General features: G+C 48.6%; 1 protein-coding gene and 1 non-coding gene across 3 annotated transcripts in view; one reads left to right on the top strand and one right to left on the bottom strand.

The window, feature by feature from the left end:
* Window positions 1–19,586, bottom strand: part of Kcnd3 (potassium voltage-gated channel subfamily D member 3) — a 245,939-nt gene that overhangs the window by 34,148 nt on the left and 192,205 nt on the right. The window lies entirely within an intron of this gene.
* LOC123456167 lies at window positions 11,656–11,723 on the top strand. The gene has a single exon (XR_006634381.1). It is a non-coding gene; the product is annotated as a small nucleolar RNA SNORD77 (small nucleolar RNA).

The raw sequence follows: 19,586 nt of genomic DNA, 5'->3' as shown, positions 1-19,586 counted from the left end.
CTAACAGGACTTTTGCTTACTCTCCTTTCTTCTGGATGTAACAACAGGGATGATGACAATGGTGGTGGTGGGGGGAGTGGCTGCCACCACTGGTTGTTCTACAGGAAGTTCTCCAAATTTCTAAATGACAGCGCTACTATGAATGGGGGTTTTTTGGAGTCAAAGGGATTTTAACAGGTTGAAATCATGGGTAAAATCAGCCAGATTAAATTTAACAAAGATAAATGATACCACCACAGCATTTGATTCAAATAATCAATGACTTGCATAACAGATGGGGTCTATGTGAAGGAGAATTTAGCTTCAGCATTGGCCATGAGTGTATTAACTGATAAGAAACCTCACTTCAGCCAGGCGTGGTGGCGCACGCCTTTAATCCCAGCACTCGGGAGGCAGAGGTAGGAGGATTACAGTGAGTTCGAGGCCACCCTGAGACTACATAGTGAATTCCAGGTCAGCCTGGACCAGAGTGAGACCCTACCTCAGAAAAACCAAACCAAACCAAACCAAACCAAAACTAAAAACCTCACTTCATCTTAGGCTGGTATAAAACAGTGGCCCAAAGGGTGGGTATTCTCCACTCCTTGATTTATACCATTCCACCCTAGGCTGTGTGTCATGGTCCAGGCACCTTATCTTATGTCTCTCTATAGGAGATTGGCTAACTGGATCCTTCCTGGAGAAGGAGGCAGGGAGGGTGAATTATTTGTAAATTATTTATTTATTTTGACCTTTCAAGGTAGGGTCTTGCTCTAGTCCAGGCTAGCCTGGAATTCACTATGTCGTCTCAGGTGGTCTTGGACTCACAGCAATCCCCCTACTTCTGCCTCCCTAGTGCTGTGATTAAAGACGTGTGCCATCACGCCTGGCTTTATCTGTAAATCTTCTAAGGAAAGTAGCAAAGGAAGATGAACATTTTGCCTAAAATAGAGGACCTAGGGAAAGGTAGGATGGAAGGCAAGGGTGCACCACAGTCTGCTGAAATATAGCGGACAGGGCATTGTTCACGACCACTCAAATCGTAAGAAGCAGGATCCTAGGTTAGACCTGGATTGCTTTCCAACGTCCTGCTCTTTCCTCCACTTCTGTTCCTTCCAGGCAGGGCAAGGGTGAGAAGTAGGGGGTGTGGGGGTACGCTCAGGGAGAGGATGATCCTAGACGAGAGCTCCAAGGAGTCATCTGGGACTTGCTCCCTCTTTTCCATCCATCTCCATGTCCCCAGCAGCAGCAATACGAGGTACTAGTGAAGTGCGCGCATCCCGAGCTGCAGGCCGTGTGCTGCTGTGGTCAGAGGACCACAATCCTGGCTGTGCCATGCAATGGCTGGGCAACTTTGGGCATGTTACCTTCTCTGGCTTTGGTTTCCTGGCACTGATATGACACTTCTTAGGGCTGTGGTGAGAGAGTACGTTAATCTCTGTGAAAGTGCTCAGCCTACTACATAGAAAGGGCTTCAAAAGTGTTTATTAAGTGCCGGGAGTGGTGGCACATGCCTTTAATCCTAGCATTAGGAGGCAGAGGTAGGAGGATCACCGTGAGTTTGAGGCCACCCTGAGACCACATAGTGAATTCCAGGTCAGCGTGGGCCAGAGTGAAACCCTACCTCGAAAAACCAAAAAAAAAAGAAGTGTTTATTAAATAAGCCCTGGACCTAGACCACTATGATTTCTAGACTTCTTCAAGGCCTCTAAACATGGCTTCTCACTTCTTCTTTTCCTCCCCTTTGATGCACAAAGAACCATGTGCTTCAACTGTAAATCCAAGGATGTCATCCCCTTGCTCAAAGTACTTCAGCAATGCCTGTGGAACACACGAGATGATGAGCAAAGTCGATGCATAGATGGCATGCCTGTCACGCAGCAAGCTTCACTCAATAGCAGCTGGTGATGGCGGCAGTGACTGTGGTGGGCAGGGCATTTTAGCTCCTGGCTTCTCGCAGGGCCCACCTAGGCAGGAGCCTCAGGAAGCTGGTGGTAGTTCACTAAGTCCTGATGAAACCCAGCAGTTTTCTCTGTAGTCTTTCCAAGAAATAATGAGACAAGAAACTAAAAAACAAATAGGGGCTGGGGTTCCATGGATCAAGCACTTGCTGCCCCAATGTAAGGACGGGAGAGTCTGGATCCTTCAGCACCCACGTAAGTGCCTGGGAGAGTGCGGCAGTCTGTCTGTAACCCCGTCACTTTCAGGCCGAGACAAAGGATCCCTGGAACATCTGGACAGCGAGACTAGCCGAATCTGTGAGCTCTGGGCTCAAGCGAGAGACCCCGCGTCCTTAAATAAAACAGACGGCGATTAAGAAAGACACCTGCCGTCAACCTCCAGCTTCTGCATATGCATGTATGCTCACATGCATATGGATACACACACACACACACACACACACACACACACACACACACACACAACACACACATACACAGGCAAAAAAGAAAAAAAAAATAGAAAAAGTCATAGATTAGAGAACAGGTTAAACCTGGACCCTTATGGCCTTGTCATGGTCTTCCCTGGCTTTGGGGTTGAGGGAGGTAGGGGCAAGAAAGCTCCCCCCCCGCAGGTGGCTTCTGGGCATAGGTGAACTGGGGTGCTTGTCCCAGGCTTAGGACTCCCCCAAGAGCCTACCTGAGGCCAACAAGGGGCAGCTGTCTGCCCTGTGCAGGTGGCAATCCAGGACTTGGTGCTCTCTACTTTCCTCTCCCAGCTCGTCCTCGGCAATCCACAGTGCTGTCTGGTCTGAGGCAAGAACAGGGAAGCTTACCCCCCTAATACGGGAGGCTAATTAATTTGTATTAGGGCTTAGGGATAATTAAACTTTTTATCTGAACTTAAGCTGCACAAACCACCCGCCTTGTACAGTTAATTGCTGCCTTCATTTCCTCCTCCAGGTGCCAGGAGATAAGTGCAGGCGAGCTCCCAGCCGCTTCGGCGGGCTCCCAGGTGGGGCCAGACTGTGGTCCCGGGGGAGCTGGCTGGCACTGGAGGCCGGAGCGCTGTCTACTTAGGGTCCGGCTGTGGCGGCTCCATCGAGGAGACACTTCCCCAACAAGGGCGTGGTGTCGCCTTCCTTGCCACGCCCATTCTTACCACCCCCCCATGTTCACTACCCTGAAGCCAGAAGCTTGGCTTCCTTCTGCTATGGGGGAAGGCCATGAGGGACAGAGGTTGTCCTCTTGGGTGGGCCAGGTTGGGCCACTGTAGTGAGTTCAAGGAACTCAGACCTCAGAGATCCCTTGCCGTCCAGGGCCAAAGGACAAGGACAGGCTTCCTTAGGGGACACTAAAGGCATCTAAAACATCAGCCTGAGTTCTTGTCTTGACAGATATGGGTGCAATGTCGTTCTATGTCTAGTCCACACCCATGGAGCAGCGTGGCTAAAATGTGTGTGCATTTTGGGCTCTTACATCCCATCAGGTAAGGGGCATGTGTTATTTCATTTGCTCCTCTTAGTGACCCTAAGAAGCAGACACATTATTATCCTTATGTTACATATGAGAAAATTGAGGAACACAGTGGCTCAGGAATATGATCAAAGTCATATGGCCAGCCTGTGACAGAACTGGGACATGGGCCAGGTATCTCTGACTCCAAAGTCCCTACATACAACTACTAGTGATTCCACACTATCATCCCCAAGGAGCCAACAGGGTAGGCAACAGCTGGGTCAGAGGGCTAGGGCAAGAAAACATCAGAGGTGAGCAGATTGTAACTTCACCCTCCTGCCATTTCCCAGCACACTGCTGCTCATGTCTGCAGGCAGATGCTGCCCTGTGCTCAGCTGCCAAGTGATCCCCGGTAGTGATCCCCGGTAGTGAGCCAGGGGTCAAAAGGCTGGGCTGTGTCTTGGAATCTTGAAGATGCTCTGAAAACCCCCACCTGCATGGACCCCAAGTGGAGAGCTGAGGCTTTAAAGCAGGACAAATAAGTAACAATGACAATGACTGTTCCAGCAAAAGTTTTATTAGAAATTTTTATTTATTTATGAGAGAGAGAATATGAATGGGCACACCAGGACCTCTAGCCATCTGGCTTACCACTTTGCACATCTGGCTTACGTGGGTACTGGGGAATTGAACCTTGGGTCCTTAGGCTTTGCAGGCAAGCACCTGAACTGCTAAGCCATCTCTCCAGCCCTGCTTTCTTTTGTTTTGAGCTAGGGTCTAAGCATAGGCAGGGCTGGCCTCAAATTCACTAGGTAGCAGAGGATGGACTCTTGTTCCTCTGTCTCCAGCTCCCAAGTGCTGGTCTTCTAGATGTGCAGCATTATGCCTGGCAATGATCTACTTCTATTTAGCACCAGTATTGGCCACTTAATCCTGATGACAATCTTAGGCGATATGACCAGTGTCATTTTTGAGGTAGGTAGACAGGAGCTCAAGAAGGTTAAGTAATATCCTCAGGATCGCCAGCTTACCCACGCTGGCATTCCAAAGCAGCCATCTCCTTCAGAGAACCCCTTCTTCACTGTGCACACCCCCTTGCAAGAAGAGCGGAAGGAGCTGAAGGAATCGGGTGACCACAGGAGAAAGAGTAGCCTGGAGACAGTGGAAGAGATGGCAGGGGCAGAGCCCAGAAGCCCTATGGTGGGGCTGGGTTGGGGAGGGAGACTCTCAGGGCCTGGGGGCAAGGTTCTAAGCCTGGCACTCTGAGAAGAGAAGGGGCCAGGTGAACCTGTCAAGCTGTCACCATGTGGGCCCTGCCCTGCAGGGTCACCACCAGTCACAGATGCAGGCTTTTGGCAAGAGCTGGCTACAATTCTTGATCTGTAGCAATAATGTCTTTGTCCTGCTGCCTCTGGAGCCACTGCACGACAAGACAGATACTCCCCAGCAGGAGTGTCAAACTTCAGTGCACACTGGAATTGCCTGGAAGTCTTCAGGAATCAGATTGTTGGGCTCCAACCTTACAGGCAGAATACTGCGCTGGAAGTCACGAGTTGGCAGTGGTGGTGGTTGGTGACCACACAGCTCTCCCTTGGGTCACAAGATCTGTAAACTCAGAATGGCAGAGCATAGGGACTACAGTGATTGCACAAATGGGGAAATCAAGGCAAGGTCTTGCACTTGGAGCTTGCCCGATGAACTAGCAGGAGAGAGATGTGCTACTCATATTGTTCAACACTCTCACACCCCCCACCCTTCTTGACTGATTGACATCAAATATCTGCTGGGTGTTTAATTTGTGTCCATTGCTTTGTTAGGCTCTGGAAATAGGAAGACAGATAGCTGTGACCCTGCCCTCTAGGAGCTGATGACATCATAGGAGATAGAGACAAGTTAATCAAGATGACAGCCCAGTGTCACAAGTCTACCAGAAGGATATATGCAAGTGTGGTGTAAATACAGAGCAAAAGCCTGCGAATGGAGCTGGAGGGTGGTCGGAGGGTCTCTTAGATAATGGGCTACTTCTGAACTATGAGAAGGTGCTGGTGGACTGAAGGGTAGGTGAGAGATGAGAATGGAGAGGTGACCACATGAAGGTCCCTCAGGGTTAATGTGAAGAGTATGAACTTTCTCTTGAAAGCAACGGGGGGCCGATGATGGGTTTTAAGTAGAGGAGTGATTTGATCAAGCATTCATCTTTGAATGATCACCCTGAAATCGGGGTGGAGGAAGGGCTTGAATATACCCATGAAAGTCGATGAGTATGCCAGACCAGACAGGAGGTGATGGGGCCTGAGCCGAGACACTGGTGGTGGGTTTGGAGAAGGAGAGGACCCTCGTTGGGCACGCAGGCTGGGAAGTGGGGGTAGCATAAGCTTTCTTTACACCCTCCTGCTGTCTGTTCTCCTGCCACACTGGGCACAGCTGTGCTCCCAAAGGTGCTCTGTTGCAGTTACTTCCGTGCTGCTGAGACAAAACACCCAACCAAAAGCAGCCGATGGTCGGAAAGTTGCTTATTTTGCCTGGCAGTCTCCAGGGGAAGCTCCATGATGGCAGGGGACAGCATGGCATGAGCAGAGGCTGGACGTCACCTCTGCCACAGTAGGTGGAAAACAGCAGGATAATGAGCCACGCTGTGGCAAGGGAGAGCTTCCTCTAACACCCCTGAGCCTGCCCCCAACAACGCATCTCCTCCAGTGAGGCTGCCTCCCAACCCGCTGGGGACCTAGCATTCAGGGCACAAGAGTGTATGGGTGACATCCGATTCAAACCACCACATATTCCTCCACAACTCTAACCCTCTCCCCAGGCCCTTCTTTCCCTAGGGAATGGTCTGCTCTGTCAACTCACAGTCATATTTCCAGAAGGTGCTCAAATGTCATCTACCTAGGCTCTCTCTGACCCATGAGGCAGCGTAACAGTCACTCCACTCCTGTCTTCTCTGTACACCAGACCGCTTTCTCCTTTATGCCCTGATGGACTTCCCCAGTGTCCACTTTCTCCACTGGATAAGAGAGGATTATCCATCTCTGGGGTCTAACATGTTGCACACAGTGGGACTCAACAGTTCACAAGCGCATGAGAGATGAAGCATCCTTTATCTATCCTTACTGGATTCATCTTCTACAAGAGACCTTCTCCTCCCAAACCTAGTCCTTGAGGACCCTCACGTTGTCACATGGCCCGTAACAGCCTTGTACCAGAGCCTATTCCACTGTGACTAGAAAGAGGGCACCAGCCTTGTCACTAACAGAGATAATCACCACAGGCACATGACATGGCTGAGTGAAGCTAGGTTCCAGCAGAGACACAATCCCTTTGCTTCCCGGGGCTCCTGGGAACAGCAGACCGATACGGCACAGTGGAGAGAAGATGAGAAGATAGGCGACCAGTGTAAAAAGCAGGCATGGTATAGCAAGTGACAGCCAGCCACCCGCAGACAGAAACCAGGAGGAAGAGGTTAGTAAACAGTCAAGTCCACTACTCGTCTCTCCCTGAGGGGAGAATCAAGTGAAACGTGGGGTTTGGTTACTAATGGTAACACTTCCTCCATTAAAGTCAGTTGGTCCCTGTTCCCTGGATGTGCTTGCTCACAGCATGGCTAGGGACATTTGTCCCTTTTGAGGAAGAAGTAGAAGGAAGAATGGTTGAGGGTCCAGAAGCTGCAAAGTCCCCTAACCCCTGTCTTGGGAGAAGCCACATCACACCTGACCTGGGGTGGCGTGTGCCCGGCCCTAATCTTGATAGTCACGCACTTCTGGAAACAGCATTGGCTCCATCCATCCTCCCCAACCTCAGACTTTAAGAAACCTCTGCCCATCACCTTCTTTTACTTTTCAAAGCAAGGATGACTTGAGGGCTGTGAGGAACACACATTTCTGGTTGAACCACGGAGCTCCCTCAGAGACCTTGTCCCTGAGGCCTGTTTGGCACCATCTGCTCCTATTTCTCCATATGCACAGCACAGCAGCCCTTCTCCCCGGGGCAGCGTCTCGGCCTTCTGCTACCCTGGGCTAGCAAGCATCTCACAGAAAAGGATGCGCTGCTTCTGCCTGACAGTGAAGCAAGAGGCACGTCAGGCCTTTGGTCAGTACTCCAGTATTACGGAAGAGAGGCTGGATGCTAGGACAAGGCTCCCGAGAATCTGCAAAGGAGTGACGAGGCCAAGGTGGGATGCCTGTGGCTTTCCAGGGTCAAGTCCACGGTTGCGTCAGGGAGCTAGGCTGCAGATGCCGAGCCGGATAGGTTGGAAACCAGTGTTAATTGTGAGCTAGTTGTTCCCGTGGACGTCCTCCAAGGCCCAGTCTTACTCCTGCTAGCATGCTCCCACTCTGTCCTCTGTGGCTAGAGTGGCGGGAGAGACAGGCGAGACGCAAGATGGCAGGGTAAGAGCGGCCGAGTCAGTGACAGGGCTAAGCAATTGGCCACTTGACCCTGTAGATGGACACTGGGTATCCCCACTCTTTATCACTGCTCTCCCCTGCCCAGGCTGCTCCAGTTGCCCTGGTGATATCTTACCTACACCTTTCCCTTCTGCTCTGAGCTGCTGAGGCCACCTTCTACCATCTTATGCCATCCTCATCTTTGGAGAATCAGTTCTTTCCCTCCCGCTAATCTGCATCTGACTCTGTCTCAGTCTATTTAAATTTTTTTTTCCAAAATATATTTATTTTATTTGTTTCTTTGACAGAGAAAGAGGGTTAGAAAAGAGGCAGAGACAGACAGAGAGAGACAAAGAGAATGGGCATGTCAGGGCCTCTAGCCACTGCAAATGAACTTCAGATACATGCATCACCTTGTGCATCTGTCTTACATGGGTCCTGGGGAATCAGCCTTGAACCAAGGTCCTTAGGCTTCACAGGCAAGCACTTAACCATTAAGCCATCTCTCCAGCTCTAAAAACTATTTTAAATATATTTATTTTATTTATTTATTTGAGAGATAGAGGCAGAGGAGAGAGAGCGTCAGAGAGAATGGGCATGTCAGGACCTCTGGCCACTGCAAATGAACTCCAGATGCTTGTGCCACCTTGTGCATTTGGATTACATGGGTACTGGGGAATCGAATCTGGGTACTTAGGCTTCTCAGGCAAGTGCCTTAACTTTTAAGCCATCTCTCTAGACCCTCAGACTATTTTAAAAAAAATGAAAAAATTGTTCATGCATAGGTGTGGATGCATGTTTGAATGTGTGTGAGCATGTGTGTGTGAACATTGTGTGTGTGCACACCAGAGATTGAGGATGTCTTCCCCAGTTGCTCACCACCTTACTCTTTGAGACAAGGTCTCTCATTGAATCTAGAGCTCACCAATTTGGTTAGAGTCGTTGGTCAGTGAGTCCTATGGATCCCCTGTCTCCATCCCTCCGCCAATGAAATTACAGGTATGCACCACTGTGCCTGGCTTTCACACGGGTTCTGGGAATCTGAACTCAAGTCCTCATGCTTACACAGCAAGTGCTTCAGCCCATCAGTCTCAGACTCTCATAGGGTCCTGAAGGATGTTGTGGCATGGCATGGCAGGCCCGGGCCCCATGAGGCACAGAAACCCTCTCCGTGGTGGCCCTCCCCAGCCTCTGCTCCTCTTGGTGGCTTCACTGAGCACAGGCTGAGTCAACAAATCTGTGCTCCTCCTCTTCCCAGCCAAGAGTCCTTCAGCAGTTACAGGCTTCCTGCACTCATTTTACTCATCCGAAACGTTAAGAGTGGTACCTTACTTTGTAGGGCGGATTGGAAAGTTGAGTTCATCGCAGCACTTTCAGCTGAGGTGGCAGATAATGCTTAGTTATTCTGTATGAAGCAACTTGGGTCATTGCTGGGGCTGCTCTCATTGTGACTTCACCTGGAGCTTAGGCTTAAAAATATTTTATTTGTTTATTTGAAAGAGAGAAGGAGACAGAGAGAGAGAGAGAGAGAGAGAGAGAGAGAGAGAAGCAGATATAGAGAGACTAGAGGTACCAGGGCCTCCAGTCACTGGAAACCAACTCCAGATGCGTGTGCCCCCTTGTGCACCTGGCTTACGTGGGTCCTGGGGAATGGAACCTAGGTCCTTTGGCTTTGTAGGCAAGCACCTTAGCCACTACCCCATCTCTCCAGCCCTGGAGCTTACACTTTTAAGTTCCAGTTCTGTCCTTGGGAACTTCAGAATATATTACTTCTCTCTCAGCATGATAGCCTTACTCCAACACCTTAGGCACAGTCTCACTGCTGGTATCATTTGGTACGTCCTGCTGATGGCTGTTTCACAGTTGCTTGTCCCCTCTTCCCTGGGACCCTAAGCTCGGCACAGTGATGTCGGCACAGTGATGTGGTGTTGTGGGAACAATGCAGACTCTCGGGTGACATGGCTCTGGATTGTAAACCTACTTCTCTTCCTAGCTGTGAGACTTCAGGGCAGTGGTGAGAATCTCTAAGCCGCAGAGTGTTTGGCCACGACCTTGGGAACCCTGACGCCTCCTGCAATGGAGCCTCACAGCAGCATCTGCACAGCGTTAGTCTCTCGGATTTCTAGCCACCAGGTAAAAGTGGCATGAAGGCAGGTCTGGCACTGGATGCGGCTGCAGTGGGCTCATCCTGGGTCTGCTACCACCACCCTGAAGAGGGCTCAGCACTTCCGCATTGCTTGGGCACTTCTGCCATGCTGGCAAGAGCCAGCCGCTTAAAGGGCAGTTTGGAGTGGTTGTTGGAATTCAGTCTGTCTTTGCCAGGCAGGTTCTTCCTTGCACTTGTGGCAGAACTAAATTCCCAGCTCCCCAACACTGCTAATGGTTACCTCTAACCTCAATTTTTTTACCTTTTGGTTTATCTTTATTTATTTATTAGAGACGGAGAGAGGGAGAGAGAATGAGAGAGAGTCACTGCAGACAAACTCCAGACACATGCACCACCTTGTGCATCTGGCTTACATGGGACCTAGAGAGTTGAACCTGAGACCTTAGGCTTTGCACACAAACACCTTAACCGCTAAGCCATCTCCTCAGCCCCCAGACACTTAAAATCCTGCTCCACATCCTGGGGCCAATTCAATGTTTCCACTGAGCCATGGAAAACTCAGAATCCTTTCATGTCATACAAGCTTGCAGCCTCAGGCTCAGGGCTCCTGGGCTTGGTTTGATTCGGCTCTATAAATCTGGCTGAGTCTTATTATTCCCCCAGAGTTTTTTTTTTTTTTTTTTGAGGTAGGGTCTCACTCTGGCCCAGGCTGACCTGGAATTCACTATGTAGTCTCAGGGTGGCCTCAAACTCACAGCTATCCTTTTACCTCTGCTTCCTGAGTGCTGGGATTAAAGGCATGCGTGGAGGCATGTGCTGGGCTCTGACTCCCTGAACCCCATCTGAGGCTGAGGAGGCTGGGATTTAGCCACTGTCACCCGTCTGCCAGGGAAAGACGGCCAGGCTACTGTGGTATGAATTGAGTCTACTTCTCTTCTCTGTGCCTCATGCCATCTGGCTCTGCTGAGAGGTTCTGTGTGAGACCCCAGCTGAGCACCCTTTCTCTGTACCCCGATTCCTCTTGATCTTCTGGCCCCCAGTGCAAGCTAGACAGCTTTTATCTCTGAGTCTCTACTTCTCCAACACTCATTGCTGGCCACTGCTGGGTTTCATCACATATTTTATGAATAAACGGATGCTTACTGCTTCTTTTCCAGTTGTTGCCTCTCAAGTCCCCACATCCACACAGGTCCAACCAGATCTGCCTACCCTGAGATCTGCCAGGCTCAGTAAGAACAGCTCCAGAGCAACTGAAGAGGCCCTTGGGGCTTCTGCTGGTGGTGGTTTGTGTGTGAGTTACATTATGCATTGCAGATGGACACAACATTCTTTTCACCCCTTCAGAAAACTTACTGACATATACCATCATGCATATACTCACATCAGGGCAGGGCTAAAAGATACTTTAAAATGTCATCTCTAGCTGGGTGTGGTGGCACATGCCTTTAATCCCAGCACTCGAGAGGCAGAGGTAGGAGGATTGCCATGAGTTCAAGGTCACCCTGAGACTACATAGTGAATACCAGGACAGCCTGGGCTAGAGTGAAACCCAACCTTGGGAATAAAAAGCCATCTGTCCAGGGGCTAGAGAGATGGCCCAGTGGTAAAGGCACTTGCCTGCAAAGCCTAATGACCAGGGTTCAGTTCCCCAGTGCTCACATGAAGCCAGATGCACAAAGTGACACCATGCATCTGGAGTTCATTTGCAGTGGCTAGAGGTCCTGGCCTGCCTATTCTTTCTCTCTCTCTCTTCTTGCAAATAAATAAAATATTTTTAAAAAGCCATCTGACATGATGATGGTTGAATAGTTCAGCAGATTAAATCGTGAAGGGGTTTACCATTTGTCTGATGTATCTGGGAAAAAAAGCTCATCTGTTCTGAATGGAAGAAAATTTTTGCCAACTATGCTTCTGACATGGGATTAATATCTAGAATTTATAAAGTGCTATAAAAGTTAAATACCAAAACCCCAAATCATTCAATCAAGAAATGGGCTAATAAATTGTACAGACAGTTCTCAAAGAAAGAAATACAAATGGCTAATAAATATTTGAAAAACTGTTCAGTCTCCTTAGCTACCAGGGAAATGCAAATTGAAATTGCTTTGAAAACAAACATAAAAACTTTGATATTCCAGCTCACCCAAATCAGAATGGCTATCATCAAAAGCCATATAACGGGGTTGGAGAGATGGCTTAGCAGTTAAGGCACTTGCCTGCAAATCCAAAGGACCCTGGTATGACCCTCCCAGAACCCACGTCCAGATTCATAAGGTGGCATATGTGTCTGGAGTTTGTTTGCAGTGGCTGGAGGCCCTGCTGTGCCTATTCTCTCTCTCTCTCTCCTTTTTTTCTCTGTCTCTCTTAAATAAATAAAATAGTAATATATATATATATATATATATATATATATATAATTTTATTAACATTTTCCATGACTATAAAAAAAAATCCCATGGTAATACCCTCCCTTCCCCCCACTTTCCCATTTGAAATTCCATTCTCCATCATATTACCTCCCCATCTCAATCATTTTACTTACATATATACAATACCAACCTATTAAGAACCCTCCTCCCTTCCTTTCTCTTCCCTTTATATCTCCTTTTTAACTTATTGGCCTCTGCTAGTAAGTAAAAAATATTTTTTTTAAATAACAAATGCTGACAAGGACTGCAAGTGGGAATATAAATTGGTGCAGCCACTATAGAGGTCAGTATGTGGTTTCTTGAAAACTTAAAAATATAACTATTGGAGGCTGGAGAGATGGCTTAGTGGTTAAGCGCTTGCCTGTGAAGCCTAAGGACCCCAGTTCGAGGCTTGATTCCCCAGGTCCCACATCAGCCAGATGCACAAGGGGCGCACACGTCTGGAGTTTGTTTGCAGTGGAGGCTCTGGCGCACCCATTCTCTCTCTCTCTCTCTCTCTCTCTCTCTCTCTCTCTCTCTCTCTCTCTGCCTTTCTCTCTGTGTCTGTCACTCTCAAATAAATAAATAAAAAATGAACATTTTTTAAAAAAAAATATAACTCTTGGGCCAGAAGGATGGCTCAATGGATTAAAGACACTTGCTTGCAAAAACTGTTGGCTCAGATTTGATTCTCCACAGAAAGCCAGATGCACAAAGTGATGCATGTATCTGGAGTTCATTTTCAGCAACGAGAGGCTCAGGTATGTCCACCTTCTCTCTCTGTGTTTGCAATAAATAAAATATTTTTAAAAAATAGGGCTGGAGAGATGGCTTAGCGGTTAAGGTGCTTGCCTGTGAAGTGTAAGGACCCATGTTCGACTCTCCAGATCCTGTGTAAGCCAGACAAAGGTGAGGCAAGTGCAAGGTAGCACGTGCCCACTAGGTGGCACAAGCGTCTGGAGTTTGACTGCAGTGGCTGAGGCTCTGGTGAACCAATTCTCTCTCTTTGTTTCTCCCTCACCCTGTCTAAAATACCACATATATATATAAATTAGAACTGCCATATGATCAAACTGTACTATCTGGAGGAATTAAATTCATCATACCAGAGATTACATGCACATCCATGTATATTACTGGACACTCACAATATATAAGAGCCTAGATGCCCATCAGAGAAAACAGGTGAATTTAAAAATGTGGTATAAGCCAGGTGTGGTGGTGCATGCCTTTGATCCCAGCACTCGGGAGGCAGAGGTAGGAAGATCATCATGAGTTTGAGGCCACCCTGAGACTGTATAGTGTATTCCAGGTCAGCCTGGGCTAGAGCAAGACCCTACCTCAAAAAAGTTTTTAAAAATGTGGTATATATACACAGTGGGGTTTTATTCAGCTATAGCTGAATAAAAATGGAAAAAAGAATGACAGGATTGGACAGGTTCAGGGTGGTATAGCCATAGACTCAGCTACAAAAAATCAGAACTATAATATGTGCAGGAAATGGATGGAGGTAGATAGAGATCATTTTGTTAAGCAAAATAAACCAGTCCTAGAAAGAAAAATATCAAGCCTTTTCCCTTATATATGGATTTAAACTGATATGTACATATGTGTATGCATATATGTAGGGCATGAAAGTAGAAAGGAACTTGACATGGTGACACACACCTTTAATCTCAGCACTTGGGAGGTAGAGGTAAGAGGACTACTGTGAGTTTGAGGCCAGCCTGGAACTACAGAGTTAGGTCTAGGTCAGTCTGGGCTAGAGTGAGACCCTACCCCGTAAAAAGGGAAATAGAAAGGAGACAATGAAAGGGGAGGAAGAAGTCTAAAGGAGGAAGGAGGGAACAGTGAATGTAATGAAATGTATGTGACATGAAAGTAAAAGTGGGAACTACTTAGAGGGAGCAAAGGAACCAGCAAGAGGGGAATCGGGTGGGGGGGGGGGGTAAGGAAAAGCAGAGGGAGATAAGAACAAGGTATAATCACACACACACACACACACACACACACACACACACACACACACGCACACACACACACACACACGGAAATGACAATGAAATCCATTTCTTTGTATGCTAACTTAATAACAATAATAAAGAGCATGCAGGTGCCACGTCATCCGTAGGTGAAATGGTACATATCTGGAATTGACTTAAAATTATCTAGGAGAGTAGAGAGTGGTGGTGTATGCCTTTAATCCCAGTACTTGGGAGGCAGCGGTAGGAGGATCATTGAGTTTGAGGTCACCCTGAGACTACTACATAGTGAATTCCAGGTCAGCTTGGGCTAGAGTGAGACCCTACCTCAGAAAACAAAACAAAACAGAAAAATGTCTAGGAGAAAAAAGGGCAACAAGAGAGAGACCTGGAGGGTGGGGAGGAGTCTACTTACTATCCTGGAACATCCTTGAAATTTCCGTAACAAATGTGAAAACAAAGCAGAGCAGAGTGGTTTATGCCTATAATCCCAACCTGGGGAGGCTGAGACAGGAGGATCATCATGAATTTAAGGTCAGCTTGGGCTACAGAGTGAGTTCCAGGTCAGCCTGGGCTAGAGTGAGACGTTGGAGACGGGGGGGGGGGGGCAAGTTAAGAGAAAACCCATCTACCCCTCCCTCATTCTCAGACTCCCAAGGTACAGTTTGTAAATATGAAAAGCAGTTCTGTGAGCTGGGCGTGACGGTGCTCACCTGCGATCCCAGTATCCAGGAGGATGAGGCAGGAGGATAAAGAGTTTAAAGCTAGCCTGGGATATACAGTGAGACTCAGGAAAAATGAAAGGAAGGAAAGAAATGAAAGAAAGAAAAGAAAAAAAATTCAAACCAAAGTCCATTGCTGCTCTGTAACTTTCTATTTTGTGGTATTCATTTTACCAGCTAGATTCCTGCTTCTCCAGGGCGGGGCTGTGTCTTCCGGTGGTCCTTTCTGTCCCCTTTGCAGTAGAGTTGAAATAGGGCTGGATCAAGGGACTCAAGGTAGAAACCATCCAGCTTTTTCCCCTCGAAGGACCAGGCCTCTGTCCCTGCCTTTGTCATTCTCCTCTACCCCCAGCTCACCCAGTTCCTCTCTGGATCCCAGATGGGAAATGGGGTAATGTGATGGCCAAGGTCTCCCTTATTTCCTGGATAATCAGAACTTCCCTCAGGCCCTTCCTTGATAGTCAATATGGAACCTGACTTATGTTCTAATGCAGGCAGGAGGGAGGAGATGGGCTTGGAGGTCACTGCAGGTCTAGATGGAAGGGGGTCATCTCCCAGCTTCCCCTAAACCTGCTGCACCCACACATGTTACATTGTAATGGAGCCTCTTTGCCCTGAACCTTTTCTAACATCTCCGATTCCTGCCCTTCAATTAACCTTCCATGTTCCGGGTCCTATGTAGCTGTAGCCCGTAGGGAAAGGAACGTAACAGGGTCAGTCTTGGAGCTCCACAGTCTTCCTCCACGGGCCCTGCAGCAGTTTCTAGGACCTACATCTACAACTCCCGAGGGAAGGCAAGGGATGGCTGAAGCAGCTCTACTTTGCTGCTGGGGGAGAATTTGAATAAGCACAATGGACACTTATGAGGGGCAGACGCTGGTCCCGGGACTTCTTATTAGTTCACTCAATTCTTCTAACAGGTCTGGGAGATGGATTCTGAGATTATTCCTATTTCTGCAGGTTGAGAAACTAAGGCTCAGAACAATTAGGTAATAAGCACCAGGTTGCATAGATGATTAACAGGAGCTGAGTCCTGAGCCCACACAGTCTGCTCAAGAGTCCCGAATGAGGGAGGGATACAGCTCCCAGGATGCAGGAGAGAAGGTGACCCCAGGCTCTCCGAAGCACTACCCCCATCCCACTCTTCCCTTGGTCCCCTGGAGGACCCTGCGCTCATGGCTGGCAGACAGGCGAGGCGCGCCCGATCGTCCCAGCTTGCAGCAAGGTGAAGTGATGAGTGGAGCAGATAAAGGGTGCTGGCCTTTCTGACTACAGAGCAGCGCTGGCAAGCGTGCGGCCAGGGCGGCCGAGGCTGGCAGGCAGTGCTTATTTATGGACTTACCCTTTGTCAAAGGGCCCCTTTCAAATGACTCAATCGACTATTAATCTCAGTGGAACATCAACCCCAACAAGGAAATAAAAAGAGCAAGAAAATGAGCAAGCAGAGAATGTATACATCTCAGCCCAGTCCACTGGACAGGGGCATGTAGGGACACTGGGGAGTAACCCTCCAGGGCCAGCCAAACGTCTGCAGGCCAGCCTGTCCCTTGTCCTTTCTCCTGCCCTGACCGTGCTCCTAGCCTGCCTTCTCTCTACTCCAAGGCGGCCATCATAGACCGACACATATTGTATGTGCATGATAGATGTGTGTGTGTGTGTGTGTGTGTGTGTGTGTGTGTGTGTGCGCGCGCGCGCGCAGGCATGCTCATGCTATGGCACACATGTGGAGGTCAGAGGATAACTTTTGGATGTCACTCTTACCCTTCTACCTCATTTGAGGCAGGGTGTCTGGTTGTTCATCATTCTCCTCACGAGGCTACATGGACTGTCAGCTTCCAGGAGAAGCTCCTGTCTCTACCTCCCTTCTTTTACTGTTAATATTTTTCTTATTTGTTTGAGAACGAGAGAGAGAAAGAAAGAAAGAGGCAGACAGAGAGAGAATGGACATGTCAGGGCCTCTAGACACTTCAAACAAACTCCACATGTAGGCAGCGCCTTGTGACCTTGTGCATATGGCTTGACATGGGTGCTGGGGAGTTGAACCTGGGTCCTTTAGCTTTGCAGGCAAAAGTCTTAACTGTGCTAAGCCATCTCTCCAGCCCTCCACCTCCCTTCTTACTCAAGGAGTGTTGGGGTTGTACACACTGTCTATGGTGTGTCAGCTTCTACACGGGTTCTGGGCATCCAAACATAGGTACAACTACTTGTGTGGCAAATGCTTTATCCACTGAGCCATCCCCCCAGCCCACCCTGCGCCTTTAACTCCTCTCCTGCATGGAAGGGCTGGGGATGAACAGTAGAAATCCCACCATGTGGTATGGAGATGGAGGTCGGAAGGTAAGGAGAGAGGTTGAGTGGAAAGACTAATGTGTCGAGGTAAGGAGCAGACCATGATGGAGAGATGAGGGAAGGGAAAAAGACCTCTTGCACAGTGGCATATGCTGAGTTGAGCAAAGTTGATGGAGGCCCTGAGCAGGGCACAGGGGTGAGGGCTGGGCTGTTCTCGAGGGCCGAGATATGGAGGCTAGCGAGGTGGCTTTGTGTAGGTGGCAAGGAAGAAACAGTGGTAGTTGTGCTTTGATTAGTAAAGAGCCCAAGAGTATAGAATTCAACACTCTGGCCTTACTGGTTATATTTTCACGGAAGAAAATTATTTCTCTTAGGCTGGGAAAAAGTATGCCACATTTCCAGTGTGTATACGTTCATGTGCATGTGTGTATGTTTGCACACATGCATATGTACTAACTTAATTGATGAAGGGTTAGAACAATGTTAACTGATGGTTTTTGTGTGACAGGCGCTGGACTGAGTGCTTGGACTCAAAAATGATAAAGATGGGCTGGAGAGATGGCTTAGTGGTTAAGGCGTTTGCCTGCCAACCCTAAGGACCTGTATTCAATTCTCCAAAACCCACATAAGCCAGATGCATGTGGTGGCGAATGCATCTGGAGTTTGTTTGCAGGGGCTAGAGGCCTTGGCACACTCATTCTCTCTCTCTCATAAGAAATAAGTTTAAAAACTATTAAAAATAATGAAGAGCTAGCATGCCCCTGGGCTGTGCATTGGCTCCATGGAGACCCAGGCAGTCTGGACGGCTCCTCGCTGTGCCCGGCCTGCTCCAGGACTCCCTCCATTTATTGACTGGTATCTGGACAAGCCAGCTGGTTTTGCACAGCTCTCTTCTGGCCTCCAAAAGGCAGGAAATTTCAAGCAAGCATCAGCTTCCTGGTCCAGCATAAGCTAAGGAAGACAGGATATTATGAGGTCAAAGATGGATGACCTGCTGCAGCTCTTGTATGCCCTTCTTGCCCATGACCATGGAGCAGGAGAGGACCAAGGCGATCAGCAGGCGAATCTATTTGTGGCTCTCCTTGAAATAAGCTGGGTGAATGGTTGTGTCTTGTGCCCTGTGGGGCTTTTATTCCCTTCCTCTGATATGGAGCCAGATTAAGTGCTAGACCTACTGGTTATTTAGTCTCTTTTAGTTCTTAGTCCTGTGGAACAGGCCTTTAGCTAACAGGACAAAGGCGAGTGTCTCTTGGGACACCACCTTGAGATGACAGGTCCTCTGTTGCCCTGAGACCCATGGAGGCCAAGGAAGAAGTGTGCTTTTCTGATCCATCCATTTGCCCAATGGCGGCACCCACAGCCCCACGCTGAGCGCAGGCCGGCTCGTCTTGACCTTGTCTCTAAGCTCCCCTCCTGGCTGGAGAGACTGCAGGTGTCTGACAACGGTCCCTTCTCTTCTCACTGAGAATCTAGAGGCAATTAGCTGAGCCCAGGGAGGTGGAAAAATGCCTGTCTCCAGCCCTAGAGCAAAAACAAGTCTGGCATTTCTTATAGACAGTTCTGTGAAGGGTGGGGACGTGGACAAGCCCCCCCAGGAACTCAAGGAGCTGCTTTGTGACTGTCAGCCCAAGGCTTTAATGACAGAAAAGCCAAAGGTACTCTCCAGTTAGTAGCTTAAAATAAGTGTAAAACTTGGTGGCTGTCTCTTCCTAGCCCATCTGTGGTTGGTTTTTTTCGTGCGTGTGTATGTGCCAAGAGTGGGGATTCTCCCTGGGGTCCAACAAATTGGGATCTTTGCTGCGAGGGGCTATGACAGCTGCGAGCCAATGACTGAGGGCTGAGATAATTGGTCTCGTGATGTGCGCTCCCTTTGGCCCCTTCCTGTCACCCCCTCCAGCTGTAGGGCTCCAGGCTGGGCGATACTCACCAGCTGCTATGGCATCTTCCTGTCACCAAGGTCAATATTCACTTCATCATATTTTATCTGTATAAGACCACTAAGTAAGTAAGTAAGTAACTAAGCAAGTAAGGAGCTCTGGATCTGTTACCATGTAGGACCTGTGAGGCTCAGGTCACCTCCCACTGTCTGCAGCTGCCTGGTCAGTCTCATATCCCTGCACTATGTGTCCACAAGAAGAAAACAACTCATGTCTATTAAAATGTGTCCAGTGCCGGGCTGGGTGTCCTGCGTACACGACGGTAAAGCTCAAATGGAATGAGAGAGGTCGAAGAATTTACACAAACCCAGAAAATACTATGATTATCAAAGGGGCCATATTTTTACACTCAGTACCCAAACCTAGGGAATTATTCAAATGA

This window comes from Jaculus jaculus, chromosome 19 (genome assembly GCF_020740685.1).
Source record: "Jaculus jaculus isolate mJacJac1 chromosome 19, mJacJac1.mat.Y.cur, whole genome shotgun sequence".
In the NCBI taxonomy this organism is placed as follows: domain Eukaryota; kingdom Metazoa; phylum Chordata; class Mammalia; order Rodentia; family Dipodidae; genus Jaculus; species Jaculus jaculus.
Note: the sequence above shows the minus strand (reverse complement) of the source record. Positions and strands in the feature narration are given on the sequence as shown.